The following is a 17,467-nucleotide window of genomic DNA, read 5'->3' as shown; positions in this document are numbered from 1 at the left end:
GTTCCCAAAATAGCCTGCAATAAGTGAAATTCGTGAAGTAGCCAACTGTTTGTTTCCAATGATTCTATATGTTTTACTGTGTTTGTTTCTAATGATTCTATATGTTTTACTGTGTTTGTTGACAATGATTCTATATGTTTTACTGTGTTTGTTTCTAATGATTCTATATGTTTTACTGTGTTTCTAATGATTCTATATGTTTTACTGTGTTTGTTTCCAATGATTCTATATGTTTTACTGTGTTTCTAATGATTCTATATGTTTTACTGTGTTTGTTTCCAATGATTCTATATGTTTTACTGTGTTTCTAATGATTCTATATGTTTTACTGTGTTTGTTTCCAATGATTCTATATGTTTTACTGTGTTTGTTTCTAATGATTCTATATGTTTTACTGTGTTTGTTTCCAATGATTCTATATGTTTTACTGTGTTTGTTTCCAATGATTCTATATGTTTTACTGTGTTTGTTTCTAATGATTCTATATGTTTTACTGTGTTTGTTTCTAATGATTCTATATGTTTTACTGTGTTTGTTTCTAATGATTCTATATGTTTTACTGTGTTTGTTTCTAATGATTCTATATGTTTTACTGTGTTTGTTTCCAATGATTCTATATGTTTTACTGTGTTTGTTTCCAATGATTCTATATGTTTTACTGTGTTTGTTGACAATGATTCTATATGTTTTACTGTGTTTGTTTCCAATGATTCTATATGTTTTACTGTGTTTGTTTCCAATGATTCTATATGTTTTACTGTGTTTGTTTCCAATGATTCTATATGTTTTACTGTGTTTGTTTCTAATGATTCTATATGTTTTAAGGCTTGATACACTTTTCTATGACAGGCATCAACATTTTCTCACGTTTCTCTCTTGTTTAAACACTCGAAGTTCAAATTTGCTTTGAATTTTAATGATCAACTTACGGGATCGGACAAGAATTAAGTGACTCGCCCATATTTGACTCCTCTGATCGTGGCTTGTCCTGGCGACGTTAGGCTGTAGCTTTTGCATCTTTGTTAAAACATGCTCCTCCTCCTCGTCCTCCGTGAACCGAAGATTCATTTACAGTATTCCAGGCACCCTACGGCTGCAGAACTTCAGCCTTCATTCAGCATGTATGATCGCTAGCAGAAAACAGGCAGTCCCGCACGAAGGACTCCCTGATTGACTCCCTTGGTCAATCAGGACTGTTGTGGGTCAATATTTACTGAGACAAACTGGACACATCTGGACATGTCTTCAACTCTCACATGAGTATACAACACCCTCTACTGGTAGCAATCGTAAATACAATAACAGACACAAGGAACAGAGCACGTATAGATACCACTCTGACAGTGTCAACCAAACCTCAGCATGATTATCTTGGTAAAAGCACTCCTGCGCTGATCTCATTAGGAATGTGCGATGCTCCTCTACATGAGGAGTACACACGTGTGTGTCAAGGTCACCGTGTCACCAATTAGCCTTTCTCGTTACGGCCGAGCCCCTCTAGAAGCGCCCGTGCTTGCAGTAATTACGAGAACAGAGGATGAGTTTCATTTAATGTCGGTTCTCTCTCTTGAGAGGGAAAGAGAGAGACAGCAATGTCCGACTTATTCCACCTGAAGACTTTCAGCTGTAAAAACAAGAAGATTTCAATAAAAGTCTCACTAATGTTTAGAGAGTAACATCCACTTTACAAAATAGAGTAAAATATCACATAAAAACATCCAGGGAGAAAAGAAGAGTTGAATCTTTTCAAGCAAGCAAATCTTTTCTTTCCCCGGGTAAATCCCAAGGGACATTGGCTCCTGCTGACGGCCTTTCCCGTGCCAGCAGCAAGGTCCAACGCAGGAAATACGGGCGCGCGACGCCTCACGTTAGGCCCCATAAATCCAGCTAAAGGAGCTGTGATGTCCCCGGCGGGGCCCACGCTTGCCGTGAGCGAGAGTTGACTTTCCACACTGGGTTCGCGGAGGCCGAGTGAATGTGAAAGATAATTAGCCGTCCTGATACCGTCCAAATACGACACGATATTTGCAAAAACAACCACTGTCCTGTTTTGCCATGAGTTCTCTCTTTAATTCAATCGTGTTTCTCACCTTCTTTATCAAAATGCTGGCACTCGCAACCTTCTTTGGCTACAGTATTTGTTTTTGACAAAAAAACAGAACATAACGCTAACCGAGGTTGCCATGGGTTGCTGATCGTATGGTTTTCCACACGCTACACTGAAAAAACTGCTGAGCCGTCTAATAACATGCAGCTCTGCATCCATTTTCAGACGCCTTAACCTCCATCATCTATGTGAACTCTGGACGCCAAACACGGCGCAAGATTAGCGGCCTATTAGGGACTTAACAGCGGAGCTATGATACACAATAAGCTGCTCACACGTGCCACGTAAACATAAGTAGCAGAGCCATCGACACCCAGTGGGTTAGGTAAATACATGTACTTGTACACACATATACTTGTACATGGGTTAGGTAAATACATGTACTTGTATACTTGTACTTGTGTCAGGTAAATACATATACTTGTATGCTTGTACTTGTGTCAGGTAAATACATATACTTGTATACTTGTACTTGTGTTAGGTAAATACGTGTACTTGTACTTAATAAGGCTCAGCTTTCTTTCATTTAACAAAAGGTTTATTATTGTGGCACGTCGCTGTGTTGGCCTTAGGTGTACCTAATGTTGCGGTCAAGGTATGTACAAATGTAACCAACTCCAAGACATTCCACAGAAAGTAAAAAAAAAGGCTGCTAATTGGCTGTGGACGGGCACAGCTGGTCTTCCTGACTCCAACGCTGCCGCCGCTGCTTTTGAAGCTCAGATAACTGCTGCTCTGGTCAGTTAGCAAGCATCTGAAATTCCACCTCCACCTTCCCACAGTCGCCCCGCCCACCGCTGTCCAATGCAGCAGCACAGATGAGGTCTGGAACTGATGAGAGGGGGAAAGTCTTCCTGCGGTGGCGACCAGCAGTAAAATTACACACTGTATGAGCGTTTTTAGGATTCAGACGCTTACTGGAGTCTTTCCATGTGGGAACGCTGCCTCACGAGTATCGAGTACGTCATAGCCATGTTTAAACAGGCTGCACGTGAGAAAAGGACGTTCAATGACCTCATCTTGGTTATCGTAACCATACTTTACTTACTGAGGTTCAATCAGATGTCACCAACCCGTCGATCGCGAGCTACTAGTCCATCTTTGGGACTTTGCCGGTCGATCACGAGAGTATTAGGAACAAAATGTATGATTATATCAGTGCCCTCCCGTCCCAGTGAGCGACCAACAGGCACGCATTCTGACCACTGAACACGCCCGTACGCCTTGCCACTTGCCAGGCACGCAACCTGCCAGTCCCCAAAACCCGAGCAGAGGTACCATGAGTAGACCGGCTCGCCTCGTGCGCACAGGTTGAGTGACAAGGGGAGAGAGAGAGAGAGCACGCACGGTGTCACCTGCTCACCAACAGGAATTATTGCACGTTTTGGCTCAAATACGTCAGCAAAGCATTAGCGACACAAAGCTCTGCATTTAACTTCAAAGCTTTAAATATATAGCACTTTAGAATTTACTTAAAAACAAATCAATACATTGAAATATATATATTTTTTGGTTTATTTTGCGTGTCGTCAGTGCCGAGACCTGAGATCTTGGGATCCAAAAGGTCAGTGACCACTGGTTTAATAATCACTGGTGTCATCACCACTCTTAGACCAGAAAAGGGCTCCCCCATGCTTAAAAACTATCCAGACTTTGCAGGCATGTTCATCCTGGTGATTGTTTGCGGTTGCACGTGTGCCCCCCTGGAATATTTAGAAAATCCAGCCCCCGAAGACAGTTTTATTTGACAATATGAAATTTGGTAAGTGTCTCTATCGTGATCAAAACGGCCCAAAAAAAAAAAAAAAAAAAAAAGTCTCTGGCACCCTAAGTTCACCAAGAGATGATTACATCTCCTTCCAAGCTGATATGGGGGGGTAAAGTTCCCAACATGAATCAGACTACACAGACTCCAGTGACACCCGACTGGAGAAAACTTCAAAATCAAAACGTGTACTCGCATCGAGTAATCCATTCAGCGTACACCCCCACTCTCATAACTTCCCCTCACGCCAGTTTTCATGTAACTCTCGGGCGATCCACACACAAACGTTCAAGTATTTGATCATTTCAGCCTCTCATCCACACGGAAAAGGCGTTCTGGGTGTCCTGAAACGGTATTTTTGGAAAACGGCTTTCAGAGCGGGACAAGCGAACCACCATTTTTAGCAAACAATGACGTCGCCGTCGCATGACCAGAAGTGACCTTTGACGACAAGCCGACATAATATCTGAATGTTTGGACTCACCCGAGTCAACGTTCTCCTGATATTTAGTCGTCTTTTACTTCAAAACGACCCGCAGAAGTAATCCCACGCTGTCGTAAGTCGACATGAGCCTTGGAAAGCCGAAGATGACAAACTTACGTGCATGCCTTGTGTATTACATCGTTTTTGCCCACTGATTCGTTCCCGTCTATTTGCAAATTTCTTTCGACTCTCCAAAATAAGAAATCCCAGGAACGTCCCCACGTGGGCAGGCCCTTAGTAACATTACAGACCAAAAAGAGCTACACGCTTTAGCTTGCTTCTTTGCATCATTTTGCTGTTTTGTTAGTTTGTGTTTATGTAAATAATATTACCAATCCTAATGTCCTAACTGTCTTATCTAAATGATGGAATTCAATCTTAAACGAAACAGCGCAAAGATGGTGCACGCTCACAGACAGTGTCGCTCGCTACATTGCAAAAGAAATGCAACCTTTCATACGGTTCAAAAGCCAACATTTCAGGAATTGTTACAAATGTTTGACAGACGAATACAGGTACAGTAGGAATTGCCTGGGAGAGCGTACATGACACACGTCGCCAACACAATCAGCAACATTGCATTTCACTCTGCACCGACAGACATGTGGTCCAGCTCAAATAGGAGCTCTACATCAGTTTGTGTGTGTGGTTTTGATTGTGTGTTTTTACAGCGTCTATACAGGCGACTTGTGTGTCAAGCTGATGTGGCTCACACAGGTACACTATACTTGAGTACCACATAGTGGTTCAAATGTGTTACACTTCTCATGATAATAATTCATGGAAAACATGGTCTCAAAAAATGTTGATAATATTGATTATCGACGATAATTTGTAACACAAATTATCGACCAGCAAAATGAGTTAGTGTGACAGCCTAGAGCTGGAATATAACAGCGTATATAATAGCGCCAATATCTGTGACGTGTGTTACTGCGTTAGTTGTTTTCACTTCCGTTTCAAGGTAATACATGAATCCCTCGTTTGTTGCGGTTCATTTCTTTCAGACCTGACCGTGATAAGTGAACTTCCGCCAAGTAGGATTCCTTATTTGTAAATCACATATTTTTGTAGTTAGAGCAGAGACAACCTCTTTACGACCTTCTAAATAAAGTTTTTAACAGTATTAGAGAACTCCAGACATGAGATAACACCGCTATAGTCACCTTTACACTTTTATTACCCAATATAGCAGACATAATAAGAGCAAAATAAGCCATTTAAGACATAAATAAGACTTGCACTAAATATGTTCCCTAGGGGCGCGGCGTGTCTAGCGGACAGGAAGTGATGTCGTGTATTAGGGATTATTGTGCCTGTTGTGGGATAATTCTAACCTGCAATAAAATCCTGTTGTTCCGACGATCAAGTCTAGTGTGCACGTGTCTCACCGAACATTACAGTAACATTACTGACACCTAGTGACCAGTGTAGAATGCTACATATCATTCAGTCTTTGAAAGCGTCTTCGGAGTGCCTTATATTTCTATTTTAGCTCATGAAGCCATATTTATGCTTAATTTAGGCAAAACATACATACAATTTGCTTTAATGTGCATGTTTCTTACTAATAATAGGCCAAATTCAACCGCAAAACAGCATAATTTATTAATTAACACCGTTTTGAAAAATCTTGATTGAGTGAAGCCTCAAAATTCCAACCGCAAAGCAGCGACGGACGGCTGCAGTTGTCCAGTTGAGCGGATTGAAGGATCATGAAGGACGTACTGTGATTTAACATCGGTCTTTTAAAAGACCCAACAGGAGGGTTCATCATGAAATAATGATTCCTGTCAACATGAAGAAAATGATGACATTATAACATAAATACAGGAAGTATGAAGTTAAACACCTTGTCGTGAGCAAGCGTCATTGCACACATAAGTGGCTTACTCCCCGGACTTCCTGTGAGCAGCCGCTAATGAGGGCGCTCAATCTTGGACTAACTATGTTATCAGGCCATCGCTGGCTGCAATGACACATTTCATTAGTTGCTATACTTAGACCACCGCTGCTGGTGTGGCAGCGTCCAAACGTCCTTTACCCGGACAGAGATGATAGATTTTTAAACGCATCGGATCAATTGTCATGCTGTTTTCATCCAAAGGCCATCATATTTATTCGCATTGTTATGAAATTATGCTGTTTGCAAGGGGAATGCTAAATAATATCAAATAAAGCAGGTAGAATTGCACTAATAGACCATTCTAATAGACTTAGCAACTAATTGTTCATAAGTCATTGACCATTTGTCCCATGGTTATAAAACTTTGAGGATCTCTGTATGACATGTTCAGTATGCTAGCATGTCATTCTGACCACAACCCATACGTATGCTGTATGCGCAATGAAGTTGTGCTCAATACAGCGGCCCCCCAGCCGTGTCGATTGCGGTAATTCCAATGACAAACAAACAAAAGCATCACGGAATCAAAGTCCCCGCAATAAAATAGCAATATTCCATTTAAAAGCTTACTTCCTCAGATTACCGAAACATTTGGGACAATTCTTTGCTTCAAAGCAGTCTCTCAGGTCCAACATCAGTGACCTTTGGTCTCAGAAAAGGATAATATCGTAACGTCATGTCTTCAGCTTCCATTTCCTGCAGGTGGAGCAGCCTGAATGCTTTTTGTTCATGTAGTGTAGCTTTTTACCTGAGGGTCTCTCAAGTGCTTTGTGGTTTTGCGACACGTCTTGCACATATGTAGCACTAACAAGGCCGGCGCCGCGCCGTTTCTCCTCATGCCAACTGCAGAGTGTCGGGCAACATTTGTCTTTCTCAGGTACGTACAAGCAAGTGTGGCTCCCGGCGCATGTTTTGCAATTTCGGTGCTTTTCCACCCCCCCCCTTCCTTGTGCAAGGACAGATAAAGAGGAACACTCATGCATGAAGCTCATTGTTGGCGGGCATAGAGAACAAGAAAACACCTGGACCCTTTCCCTGGCATCCCCAGCCAAAAGAGGTGCCAGCATCACTTCGACAGCAATAAGAAGGGTGCACGATTTGTCACTGCACGTGCGCTTAGCCCCCATTTGCATGTTCATTGTGCGTTATTTGGAGATGTGCATGCTAGTTCAGTGCATAACTTACATAGCAATAACGTAATTAGCCTGGTCCTAATGAGAGCACACTATTGGGAGGGCTGGTCACATGATCGTTGCCATTAAACAGTCATCAGTGTGTTGGCATTGTCACGCTCAATGGGGTCATTAAAGAGCACATTTCTGCAAATATTTTGTTATATCTTTTCATGAGACAACACTAACGATGGTACTTTACACCCAACGTAACGTTGCCAGTGGACAGCTTGGATAAGAGTGGAAATTTGCCGTCCCCTCAGAACAACTCCACACACAACCTTTAATGTCTAAACCACGAGCAACATAACTGAGTACACCCCATGTTAAAGTGTACAAATGGACCCAATTAACCATTTTTTTTGTGTTACAAAGTGTGCTAAATTTGGTGTTATCGCTCTGGCACACTCTCATGCCGGTCACGGGAAGTTCAACATGGCACTTCATGGCAAAGATCTTGGAGAATGTGGAAGAAAAAGAATGGTTGCTCTACATAAAGATGTTCTAGGCTATGAAAAGATGGCCAACACCCTGAAACGGAGACCACACAGCACGCCAACAGGACAGGTTCCGCTCACAACAGGCTTGGCTATGGTCTCCCGAATAAGTTGAGTGCACATGCTCAGCATCAGATCCAGAGGTTGTACACGGTTCCCTCGCTACATTGCGCTTCACCTTTCGCAGATTCGCACTTTTGCTGATTTTTTTAAGTGCAATTTTGCACATTTTTTCTTAACAGTGTGTGCGCTGTTGTATGTGTCTGTTATTGTATTGACTACTGCTACCAGTAGAGGGTGTTGTCTACTCATGTGAGCGTTGAAGACGTGTCTCAGTAAATATTGACCCATAACAGTCCTGATTGGCTAAGGGAGAACCCGCCCATTGTGTTCCGATTGGCTGTAGACCATTGTCAATCAATCTCCTTCGTGCAGGACTGCCTGTTTCCTGATCACTTGCTGCTAGCGAGCATACATGCTGAATGAAGGCAGAAGTTACGCGGCCGTAGGACGCCTGGAATGCTGTAAATGAATTTTCGGTTCATTGAGGTTGAGGAGGAGGAATACGTTTTAACAAGGATACAAAAACGTTACAGCCCAACGGCACCAGGACAAGCCACGATCAGGTGTGAAATATGCGCGAGTCACTTCATTTCATGTGTCCAATCTCGTAAGTTGACCATTAAAATAAACAAATTGAACTTTGAGAGTTGAAACAAGAAAGAAACGTGATCAAATGTCAATGCCTGTCTGGGAAGTGGATGGTGAGGGGTTTTACAGCATAAAACATAAAATAATGTCATTTTAGTAGCATAAAGCTCAAATATTAAAGAAAATATTGCAAAAACATTACAAAAAAGTCGCAATTTTATGAAAATAAATCCATAATATAAGAAAAAATAATGCCTAAGTTGAAATATTAAAGAAAAAAATGTTTTTTAAAAGTTGTCATATTTGGAAAATTAGGTTGGGGAACAAGATTTGAAGAAGAAAGTTGACATATTAGTGAAATTAAAACACTGCAAAAACGGAAAAGAAGAGCAAAGACCTAAGTTCATTCTAAAAATAAGCATTTTCTCCTGCAGTCTATCACTAAGCTGAAATAAAGCTTTTTTCTTGAACTACAAACCGTGTACGCTCGCTCTATTTTTGTTCCTTTCTATTTTTTTCCTGTTTTTCAAAAGAAAAAAAAGTAGTGCTTTTAAGAAGAACTGCATTGTGGGAAGTTGAGCGTCTCTCTCTTCCCTCGCTCGTCTGTCTGCACCGCCCACTGTTTTCTGCATCCTGATTGGCTGTAGACCATTGTCCATCAATCCTGCCGCCCTGCCGTGTCTCCTGTGTCATCGCTAGCTTGCTCGCTAGCTTGTAGATGAGTGTTCGTTTCAGAGGAGGAGTACCGCAGCAATACAGTATGTTTTCAAGGATGCCACAACGCTACAGTGCAGGCGCCAGCAAGAAGACGCACGGCTACGGGATTGAAGTACGAGCGAGTCACTTAATAGTTTCTTGCATCCAACCCGTAGGTTGATCATTAAAATTCAAACAAAGAGTTTGAACTTTTTTTGGGAGTGCGAGAAAACGTTTAATGCCTGTCTGAGAGAAGTGTACAAAGTGGGGGCTTTTACAGCCTTGAAACACATACAATCATTGTAAACAAACACAGTTGGCTACTTCACCAATTTCACTTATCGCGGGCTATTTTGGGAGCATATTCCAAGCAATAAATGAGGGAACACTATAACTTCTTTGCATATCTAAATGTGTTGCTTTAGAAAATATCAAAGCAGCCCTTGCATCGTTTCATCTTTCACTGTGACACCCCTGCGTCATCGCAAAAACCGCATCTCCAGTTACAAACAAACTCTGCATTTTCAAAACACCACATGAAATCAACATTTCACTCCAAAATGGAGTACAGACATGATTGAAGTCATTGGGGTCATGGTGGTCCACGAAGGTTGAATGGAGGCAGGTGGACTCTTCTTGTTTGCTGGAACGTTCAACAAACAAGAACAGTGCAGTTAACTCCATTCAACCTTCGCCAATGATGCAAGTGTGTGAAGCGTGCGTATTTTTAGCGGAAAATCCCATCGAGTGACACACTCTTCCTCAGCAAGACAACCATTTGATCCCCAGATACGTCTCAACAGCTCCGAGTGATAAACAGCCAGTTTCCTGTAGGTGACAGACGCGCAAGCACTTCAAAGCTCTCACACACACACACACACACACGCACGCGCACGCACACGCGCACGCACACGCGCACGCACGCACGCGCTCACTAGAATACACACTTAATTGCTTGCTGTTCACACTCCCCATCACCCCTGCCCCTCAGCATCCTCAAACCTTCACTTTTTGGGTGAGGAAACACAGGAAACAAGAACATGATGTGTTGGCACGTATAAAAAAAACAAACCCGAAAAAACCATTGAATTCAACGTTGTGTAACGGACCTTTTCCACTGCAAGGTACTCGAGACTGCTTGCTACCGACGCATTCCACCGACAAAACCAGGTAGGAGAAACACTTACTTTACACACAGTGTGTGCTTTTTGGGCTACTGAATGAATTGTCCGTTAATTGAATGCAAAAATCCTTCCACTTCATCATTGGCCAATTTTGCCCAGTAATTGAGAAATGGATGTAGCCTGGCTAACTTTTCTACTGGGATGTCAGCCTCAGCACACATTGCATTTATGACACCCTTATTTTGGTTACACAATTAGACAAGATGTGGCAAACATCGCTCTTATTTTGAAGGCCGGAAGTGCGCTTTGTGTGTTGAGAATGTCAGTTCACGGTTAAGAAATTGCACGTCGTCAGCGGGCATCGTAAAACGCTCCTTACATTAAAGCCACACCAGCATGCTCCGCTAAACTAAGCTAGCTCCCATTCACGCTCCGTAAGAGAAGTTTCCGCCCACTTTCGCCGGTGTTTTAGGTCGCCGTAGTTCAGGAGGGGGCGTGTTTGTGATGAGATTCCGCCATGACTGAGCGGTCCGCCGAGGAAATAGTTCCCCACGCGAACGTTTCTTCTTCTCACGATGACGGCATTTCATTCACATTATGTCAATTTCCATGAGATTTTGCGTGTAGAGGTAAATTCCGAGATTCCGTCCGCAACACACAGATAGAAATGACCAAAACAAATACATGCTAACATTAGCTTAACCTGTGCAACAAGTCAAAACCATGTTCTAGATGGTGCTAGAAATAGTACCAAAGTTCCAAATATGCCGACCTGATGCCATATGGGTAAAGTTTTAGCCTACGCAGCTAGAAATGACACATACATGCTAACATTAGCTTACCCTAAAATACCAGATACTAGATGGTACTAGAAATAATACCTGGGGTTCCAAACATGCAGCAAGGATAGCAGATGGGTGATATTTGCGCATACACACCTAGAAATGACCAAAAGAAACGCAAGCTAACATTAGCGTACCCTGTGCAACATGGCAAAGCCAGGTACTAGATGGTACTAGAAACAGTACCTGAAGTTCCAAATATGCCATATAGGTAACATTTGAGGCTATGCAGCAGAAATGGCAGACACATACAGTATGCTAACATTATCTTACCCTGAAATTAGTAAAAGATGGCAATACCAGGTACTACAGATGCTACAAGAAATACCGTAGTACCTGGGGTTCCAAACATGCAGCGAGGATGGCAGATGGGTGATATTTGCGGTTACACAGCTAAGAATGACCAAAACAAACAAATGCTAAAGTAAGTTTACCCTGTCAGGTACTAGAACTAGTAGCCGAGTTTCCAAATGTGTGGAGCTGATGCCATATGGATGGCATTTGAGGATATACAACAAGAAATGACCAAACAAACAAATGTCTTCATTTTAGTTCACCCTGTACTCCTTTCCACTGGCAAAGCCTACAATTAGAAGGTACTAGAAATACTTCTTGGTGTTCCAAATACGCTGAGCAGATACCATATGAGTGACACTTGAGGCTACATGGCTAGAATGGACCACAACAAGCACACATGCTAACGTTATCCCTCAAACTGTACTCGATGGAAAATGGCAAAACCAGGACCTAAATAGTACTGGAAATAGTACCGCGGGCTCCCGAGGTGCCGGGCAGATACCGCGTGGGTGTTATTTGAGGTTAGAAGTAGTTAGAAATAACCAGAAGAGAGACTTATGCATGTTATCTTATTCTGTTGCTGTGTCTTAGCTGTGGACACTGCAATCTTGTATGTCACAGTGTCCGTTTTCTCGCTGCCCACAGTCTCTTTTTGGATAAAATCGTGCCAATTAAGAAGTAAACAGGTGAGCCCCATTCTCCCCCATGGTTTGCATTATGACTGATGCGTTCACTTGACCTTGCTTTTGTGGAGTTTCCCACGATTGTACTGAGGTTAATAAGATACATCATCATTCCTTGACGTGCACTGATGTTTGTCCGCTTGACACGTGAACGTCACAGCAACGGAACGTACATTTCCAGCCACAGAGTGTTCTCATTTCACGCGCACTATGCACATTTTGTCAAGACAGCACATGACAGAGAGTATCCGTGCACGCGCCGTGTCTCTCGTGGCGGAATGCAGCCTCTTGCACGTTGCCGGGGACAAAGACATGGTACACGTAAACGCAACACACCATTCATCCATGTGTTGTTTTTGTTGTTGCTGCTGGATGCACACACAAACACAAACACAAACACAAACATACCAAGCGAACGCAGCGCCTTGAATGCAAGGAAAGACGAGCGGAGCCGGCGGAAACAAAAGCCAGGCTTACCTAAAAAGCGTGGGGGTGCACGCTGCAAGAGGATGCTGCCGCGGTCCTGTGTGACATTACTGTCATTATGAGGCGTCCTGCATGCGGCCCAGCTCCGGTGTGCCTTCCGCGGTACCTGCAAACAGAGCAACCGAGGGTCCGTGTTGTCTGTCTGTCACATAGTTGCTGCTGGACCCCTTCCACCCCCTTTTTTGCGTCCACATCTGAGCGTGAGGGGCGGAGCCGCCGAGGAGCTGCATTTTTTTCTTCAGTAAATCGGAGGGGGTGTTCGTGGGGAAGTTAGAATCACATTGGGCACATTTACACGACAGTAACGTAGTAAATGTTAGCCTTTTTGTATTTGGGACATTTCAGCTGGAGCTGCAAAATGATGTAATGTGCTTGCCAGACCAGTAGTGGGCAGTGTGGCGCAGTAAGTACACGTGCACTGCCTGCTTTGTCATCCCGTTTTCCATTCCACAAGGGCGATACTGCAATGTGTCGAGCCGATACAAAGTAATTATGACGCCAGTATTGTTCATACTGATAACAAGACTTTTTAACTTGAAGTTTTTCTAGATAATTGAATGATTTTGTGATTTTGCCTTATATTGATGATCTTGATTATAATCTGAATAAAAAAATAGGATGACGATGTTATGTCAATACAAAATATAAGAAATTAGCATATTTGTAAACAATTAAACCAAACAATCGTCCCTTGCAGTTCGATTATCCGTCCGATTATCGCTCCCTGTCACGGTTTTTCAGATATTAATTAATGAATAAATGATCATGGTAGACTGTGGTCCATTATTAGTCAAAACACACTGACGCACAAGTGATGTGTGGTGTTCTGGTCACTATGGCGGAAGTAATGACTCAAAACATTGAGACATTACCTCACATTACATTACCTTAACACTGCATGAAGCTTCCTCCTATTCCGTGTGGAAGCAGTAAATTAAGTTTGAAAGAAATTAATTTGAGGCCAACTGGTTAGCTCGCTAGCTTGCTAGCTAGCGGCCATCTCAAGTCCCTGCAGCATAAGAATTGCAATGTGTTGTAAACAATGAATGATGGGATTGTAAAGGTGACTATAGGGGTGTTATTTCATCTCTACAGGGCTCCAGTAATCGTAAAAAAACGTATTTTTAAGTCATAAGCAGGTTTTCTGCGCTCTAACTATGAAAATATTCCACTGAATCCTACATCACGGAAATTTATTGACCAGGGTCGTGTCTGGAACCAATTAATTGCTTGAAATGAGGGACGACTGTATGTAAATAAATACACCAATCCAGTGCATAAACATAACGATATCCACGTAACAGCATGAACACCGTATGGGTGATGTTTGAGGAGAGTAATGACAAAAATAGACATGCTAACATTTGCAACACCCTGTTGTTACAGTATTCTACTCCACAGTCTCCACTTTTCTGCAGCACCCCAATTTCATGCTAGCCTCAGTCTCCACGTGGATCAGGGGGGTATTCTGCTAAGGTGGCTAAACCAGCCCAAGCCCTCAGCTAACTTTGTCGAGTCCGGTTCTCCGCTTTGTTCCCAGTGACATCATATTATTCTACTTACGCTCAAAAAAGTAGCCATCCTGGCTCGTGTATTTTACAAAAAATGAGTAATTATTAAGGAGCATTATGAGGAGTTCCCAAAAGATTATGACTGCTAAAAGTAGTTGAAAGAGATTTTATTCCACTAACTACAGTATACCCTACTAGTCCTTTATTTATCAGCACTCAACATTGCACAACTTTGACATTTCAACACTTATCCATTTCAAAAATAAATACATTGGAGCAACGACTGCCTCTGTTTAATCTTTGAAATATGTCTTTGTGTTGTGTCTCGTTGTGACCACGAGATGGCAGTGTTGACGTGTTTTGTGGCGACCTTTTTTAACGTTTTTCTTTTACAATTTTGTCCTTCCTATGAAGACGTGTTTTCTTCCAGTTGATTGACACCTCAGAGTGTTTATTCCTCCAGCAAATATTGTAATATAAGAAGACTGACGAGCTGAGTACTCACGCCAGGACTGCTGGGACGCATACGTCTGCTAACGTCGGCCTAATTATTCATATTTCGTATTGCATTTTATTCCAGTATCTAGCGTATTCCCTCGGCTGACAAGCTATCTCGCTTATCGATGGATAGTATCATCAGGGAATGCTCTTTTTTTTCGGTGGCTCCGTAGGTTCAGTGGCAATTTCATTGCCAATTTTCAGCTGAAAACCAACCAGGTTATGACTTTAGCCTAATTTACCATGATTGCCTTAAAAAAGAGCTACCTTCGCTGAAAAGACAAGTCTGGCTTTCCACTCAACACAGCTCACCCACCCACTAAACTGGCTTCGCAGAATACCCCCCAAATGTGTCCCCCATTGTTTTTAGTTGGTCTTGTTTGAACTGATGTGTTCAATATGGCGTGGTTGGACCTGGACAAGCTGGTGAGGAAGGGAGGCTCTGTCACTGGCGCTGAGCTGGCCAGCCTGGCATCTGTGGCAGAGCAAAGGACACTGAGGAGGCTCCTTTCCTTTCCATCATGGACAACCAGCATCATCCAAGGCACAGCATCATCTCCCCACAGAAGTTTCAGTGGCAGATTACTATCACTGCCCTGCTCCACCGAGAGATCGAGCAGATCATTCCTCCCCCACGCCGTGCGGCTTTTCAACACAACAGAGGGGGGAGCGATAAAAACACACACAGGACTGGACTTATTACCTTATCATGACTCATTATTATTATGTACTATTATTATTATTTAGTATTATTATGGATTATTGCGCTACAAATTGGAAGTAAACCGTTCCGTATTATTGATTCGTGTATTTCTTATTCTATTTTCTTATTTTTCTTGTCTTATCTTGTCGTTGTTATGGTTTTTGGAGAGCTCCTCGGAGAGGGATGAAGTATCTATGAACTATCTATTTATCTTTTTGCAGTTTACAAAGCGGAGCCTATGCAGAGGCCTGTTTTTTCATTTGAACCTTTCATGTTTTCACCCATTTTCATCTGAACTCGTGCTGCGTACAGAACCCCTCGAGCAGACTAGTTGGACTGGATAAAGCGGGGGAAGGAAGCATGGTTGTTTTCTTGCTCCGTCAGGGTCTGGCCATGAATGTATAGCAGTTGCCCCCAAATGTCCTGGTGGCCTCTTTTCTTCAGGCACCAACAGAACTTGGCAGCACGCAAGATGGAAGACATGATTGAACTCTGAATTGACTCTAGTTCAGTCCGCCGGCACCTGCCCCTCCCTTCCCTCGCTGTTTGTTTTCTCACGGCTCACTTGACGGCTGCTTTTGTGCACCCTTGTGACCGCTTGTGGCGGTAAAACTTTTGCTGCATCTCTTTCTTAAATGGCCCTTCAGCTGCTGTGAATTGCTGGATTGTTATCTTCCGCTTCTTGCAGTTTTAAACGGGTTCCGTGTGTTGTACAATCTATTTGCCATATCTGGATCGAAAATGACATCAAATCTGAAACGCTACTGATGCGATGTTGTGTACGGAAATGATGAAAGCAGCCTTGGAGAGCAGCAGTCTTCATGAGCTCACCTTGTGAAGTGACGATACGGGATGTCAGAGCTTTAATTCAAGCGTGCCAAAGCAGATGTTGATTGACCTTGAAATGATCACATGGAGCCAGGTAGCAGCTCCGTGAGCTCCGTCATTGGCAATCAGATAATAGCTGTAAATTGAGAGTAAATATGCAAAGTAGCCTCATGCGCCTCCATCAAGCTGGGATGCATTTAGCGTCTACTTAAAGGTCTGATTTTAGGCTTTCGATTTTTCCATTTATTTACGATGAGTTTATTGGCCAGAGGCGCCGTTAAGAGCCTCCGGCAATAAGTAATTATCAAAAAAATAAACATTTGGCCGGATTGTCCTTTCTTTTGCCCTTGTGTGAACTGATCTTTGTTCTACTTGACACAAACCTGAATTTAATTTGGTGCATGTTTTGGAGTAGTTGTTGAGTGTGGTGTGTTTTTAACTCAAGGAAGCAAAAGGAACAAAATCAAATAATATGGGAGAATAATGGGGATACAGCCGTCAGTCCACTACCTCTTTTTTCGGGTCACGTGTTGCTAGACAGAATTCCATCCATGTAGCCATCCTTCTTTTCCTTCTGCTTATCCTGGTCCGGGCCACAGAGGCAGCAGTCTCAGTCGGAAAGTCCGGACTTCCCTGTCCCCCGCCACCTCTTCCAGTTCCACCAGGGCTACACTGAGGCAGTCACAGGCCAGCGTGTCCTAGGTCTGCCCCAGGGCCTCCTCCCGCTTGGGCACGCCCGGAACACCTCACCAGGAAGGCGTCCAGGAGGCATCCTGATTAGATGCCACCTCAACTGTGAAGGAGCAGCGGCTCTACTCATTTTTAATTTGATGAAACATTTCGGCCACTTGTATTCACGATCTCCTTCTTTCGGCCACGACCCAAAGCTCAGGACCAGAGGTGAGGGTGGGAACATAGACCGAGCGGTAAATTGAGAGTTTTGCCTTCCGGCTCAGCTCCCTCTTCACTATGACGGCGACCGCATGACTGCAGACGCTGTGCTCATGCGCCTGTCAATCTCACGCTCCAGTCTTCCCTCTTCCCCATCCCAAGATACTTGAACTCCTCCACCAGGGGCACGACCTCTCTCCCGACCCGAAGGGCAGGCTGTCACACACTCAGCAAATGTGTTGTTTACTTTGCAACTTGGGCAAGAAGAGAGTGCCACTGCCTCACACAGCAGAAAAAGGACAGGGAGAGAGGTTGTTTTGTTCAAC

The 17,467-nt window shown here is 43.2% G+C and overlaps 1 protein-coding gene across 1 annotated transcript in view; it reads right to left on the bottom strand.

Moving 5' to 3' along the window:
- st6gal2a (ST6 beta-galactosamide alpha-2,6-sialyltranferase 2a) overlaps positions 1 to 13,050 on the bottom strand; it is a 55,561-nt gene extending 42,511 nt beyond the window's left edge. Inside the window, exon 1 of the mRNA XM_054786914.1 lies at positions 12,702 to 13,050. The gene's annotated coding sequence lies outside the window, so the exon portion shown is untranslated. The remainder of the gene's footprint in view (positions 1 to 12,701) is intronic.
- Between the last annotated feature and the right edge of the window lie 4,417 nt (positions 13,051 to 17,467).

The sequence above is a fragment of the Dunckerocampus dactyliophorus genome, chromosome 9, assembly GCF_027744805.1.
Source record: "Dunckerocampus dactyliophorus isolate RoL2022-P2 chromosome 9, RoL_Ddac_1.1, whole genome shotgun sequence".
Lineage (NCBI taxonomy): Eukaryota > Metazoa > Chordata > Actinopteri > Syngnathiformes > Syngnathidae > Dunckerocampus > Dunckerocampus dactyliophorus.
Note: the sequence above shows the minus strand (reverse complement) of the source record. Positions and strands in the feature narration are given on the sequence as shown.